A 4,253-nucleotide genomic window follows, 5' to 3' on the forward strand; every position below is an offset into this window, starting at 1 on the left:
TTGAAAAGGTTAGGGCTAATTTGTATATCCATCTTATATTTCAATACAGATTTATTTGAATTAATTTTTAAATATTACATTAATTGATTTGATGTAATTTTTAATAGTTTTTTAAAAGGGAAATATGATGAAATGATCCTCATAAATAACTTAATTGAGAAATCGCCGTGCTTAAGCAAATCACCGCTTCATATTTTTCGGACGAAAATACTTCCGTCGCAAGATGATCATGTCTCGTGCTGAACAATTATACTCAATTCAGTCTTAAATTTTCGTCGTAAGACAATCATGGTGTCGCGAGACGATCGTGCTGAATAATTATACTCAATTCAGTCTTAAATTTTAGTGTTTGAACAATTATACTAAATTCAGTCTTGAATTTTAGTCGCGAGACGATCGTGATAAACAATTATACTCAATCCAGTCTTAAATTTCCGTCGCGAGACGATAGTATTGAACAATTATACTCAATTCAGTCTTAAATTTCTGTCGCGAGACGATCGTGCTGAACAATTAAACTCAATTCAGTCTTTAATTTTCGTCGCGAGACGATGATAACACGACGGGAATATTTTCGTCCGAAAAATATGAGGTGGTCATTTACGCAATTTTTATTAGGCGCTAGCCATTTCCTCAATAAAGGAAATTATTAGGATATTTCATCAAATTTCCCTTTTAAAATTCAAATATTTTAAATTTTATAAATATATATGAATTAACAATTTATCATTTATTTTCTCACAAGTGCTTTGTTGTGGGTTAGAACTTACGGGAATCAAATTCTCGCTATTATTATTATATATAATTACAATTAGGGATGGCAATGGGGCGGTTCGGGGTGGGGAATGCAATTACCATCCCCGCCCCGTTTTAATTTCGGGAATTTTTTTAATACCATCCCCGCCCCGTTCGGTTTTTTTCGGTTTCAGGAAATCCCGCGGGGCACCGTTAATAATTTTTATTTAAAAAAAATAAATAAAAATTATATAAACGATTTTTTTAATATATATAAACGATTTTTTTAATATAATATATATTGTAATATATTAAAATTTTATATTATTATAAAGAAATAATTTTAATACTCTTATAAAATATAGTAAATAAATAAATATATTGGTGATTTAATATATTTAATTATTTTTATGGTATTCGGGGCAGAATCGGGTGAAAACGGGGTGAAATCGGGGCGGGGAGGGAGACACAAATATCATCCCCGCCCCATCCTCGTTCGGTTTCGGGGAAAACCCGTCCCAAACGGGACAATTCGATTCGGTTTTCGCGGGACGGTTTCAAATTGTCATCCTTAATTACAATTTTATGGGATGTAAGATTAATAATAATTACAATTTTATGGGATGTAAGATTAATAATTTGAAGCTTGGACTTGAGCCTTAAATTACTTCACTCCCTTTTTGTTTTATTAATGTATGGTTATTAAAGAAGAATAGTATTTTGACTCCTGAACTTTTATGTGTGCTACAAATTGTCTATGCATAGGATAGAGTTGTCTAAAATTTATTTGTGGGCGATTATACCCCCAAACTTTGCTTTTTATTTAATTTCACCCTTCTATATTTTATGAAACTAAAATTAAATTAAATAAAAATAATTCTACAAGCATGATCATATGATTTATTTAAATTCAGGATTACTTTAAGTAACTTATGGTAGTTCATAGTTATTGAATAAGGATTTGACTTTTCCTTTTTGTTTGAAATTTTTTTAGGTTTTTTCATAACATACAAGGCAAATTAAGGTTAGCCCAAATACATAAAGCACATTAATCTAGGAATAAAATTAGGCCCAACTCAGATTTCACAAATTATTAACTTCGAACCAACTAGAATAATCCGACAATTAAACTCATTTGGTAATGTCTTGTTGAATCCTTTTAGTTAGGCCGAATTAAAAAAAAGGTAAGCCTCACTTTGTCCCAATGAGCGACAAATATGGAATTTGGACCTAGCTCAACCAGATATGAAGACCGCAGTCCTACACGGTCATTTAAACGAGAAAATCAACATTTATCAACCAATGGATTCAAAGTTGCTGATAAAAAAATTTGGGTTTGTTGGGTATTGGTTGGCCCAACATTGTGGCCCAATCTTTAGTAACCCGCTTATTGGACTTGACCTAATAATATAAATAGATACTACTCTCTTAGTGGGAGACATAGGTCAAATTTCTTTGTGGTGTTTGGATGCTAGAGAGAGGGTTGCCTTCTTTGTGTGAGATAGTGGTGCAACGGAATCGATAAACAAGAGGACTGAGCCAAACTTCAATCGCATTCACACCCAACAGTGGTATCAAAGCTATTGTTTAGGGTTTGTAATTGAAATTTGAGATTGGGTTGGAGGATATAAGTTATCTTCACCAATAAGCGTAGATCTGTCTTCTATTTATTCTTTAATCTTATTGTTTTTATTCTCTGCTCCTGCTGCTACTGGAGGAAGAAGAAAGCCGATGCCGCCTCTAGAGAAGAAGACATTGTTGTCCTGTTCAACCGTTGTCGGTGTAACATTTGTCGTGACCGTTGAGAATCAAATACGGCGACGTGCCTCTACCGTGCCTCTGCCGTTACTCTGCCGTGCCGCTACTGTGTCGTTGTCGTGCCGCTACCGTGCCGTTGTCGTGCCGCTACTATGCCGCTACCGTGCCGCTGCTGAGAAGACGAAGCAGCAAATCCCCGAGCGGGGTGAGTAAGTCGAAACTTACTTTGAGTTTCGCAAGGTATCATAGCTTGAACTCTCCTACTAATTTCTTCCAATTGATTGTTGACTGCTTTTAATTTGTTTGATAGAATGTCTGGTGTTAATCAATATGGTATGGTTCTGTTTGACGGAAAAACTGATTTTAAGGAAGTCATGCATGTGAGGGGTAGATCTCAGGGTAGGTTTAGTGCCCAAAAGTGTTATAATTGTCATGAGTGTGGTCATTTTATCAAGGATTGTCCTAAGCCTAAGAGAAATCAGCATGTTAAAAATGCTAATGTGGATGTTTGTGAGGGCAATATGGGTGATATTTTTATGATTAATAATCTATGTGATTATGCTAGCTTGAACTATGTGTTATCTGATTCTTTGTGCAAATCTGATTGACTAGTTGACTCTGGTTGTACTTTTCATGTGACTCCATTTAGAGATTTGTTTTCTAACTATAAAGAGATTAAACATGGTTTTGTGTCTATGACAAATTCGGAAAATTACAAGGTGTTAGGAATAGGTGATGTATGCCTAAGGTTCTCTTGTGGTTCTGTGTTTACTTTGAAGAATGTGAGGCATGTTCCTGATTTGCGTTATAATTTGTTGTCTTGTGCATCTCTTGAGAATGATGGTTTGGAGGGAAAGTGGGGGAAAGGTGTTATGAAATTTTTACGTGGGTCTCTTGTTATCTTTACTGCTAAAAAGATGAACAATCTGTATGTGTGTCATGGTGAGACTGCTGGTGACTCTATGAACTCTGTGATTGGTGATAAATCTGTTCTTTGGCATAATAGATTAGGTCACATGAGTAACAAAGGTCTAGAAATTTTGCATAAAGGTGGTCACTTTGGTAGTGATAAATTGTCCCACATCCCCTTATGTGAATCATGCGTGCTAGGAAAACAATATAAGGTGAGTTTTCCTATCTTCTCTTACCCAAATGTGTCTAAGTGTACTGATTTCCTTGAATATTTACATGCTGATGTGTGGGGTCCTTCTAGTGTTATTACACATGGAGGGAACCAATATTTTCTGTCCATCATTGATGATTATTCTAGGAAAGTTTGGGTGTTACTTTTGAAACATAAGTCTGATGTTTTTGAAAAGTTTAAAGAGTGAAAGATTTTGATTGAGAATCAAACAAGTAAGAGAATCAAAACTCTTAGGACAGATAATGGTCTTGAATTCTATAATAAACAAATGAATGATTTATGTGTTACCTGGGGTATTAAAAGACATAGGTCTGTGTCGTACACACCACAACAGAATGGTGTTGCTGAGAGGATGAATATGACACTTCTAGAGAGGGTGAGATCTATGTTAACGTCATCTGGGTTGTCTAAGAAGTTTTTGGGGGATGCTTTGCATACTGTTGCTTATTTAATAAATAGGTTCCGTAGTGTTCCCTTAGGAGGGAAATGTCCTGAATCTGTGTTTTCAGGTAAACCTCTTGATTTAATCAACTTGAAAGTTTTTGGTTGTGTTGGCTATATGCATTAGAAGGTTGACAAGTTGGAGCCTAGGTCCAAAAAATGTGTGTTCTTAAGC

The sequence above is a fragment of the Impatiens glandulifera genome, chromosome 3 (genome assembly GCF_907164915.1).
Source record: "Impatiens glandulifera chromosome 3, dImpGla2.1, whole genome shotgun sequence".
Classification (NCBI taxonomy): domain Eukaryota; kingdom Viridiplantae; phylum Streptophyta; class Magnoliopsida; order Ericales; family Balsaminaceae; genus Impatiens; species Impatiens glandulifera.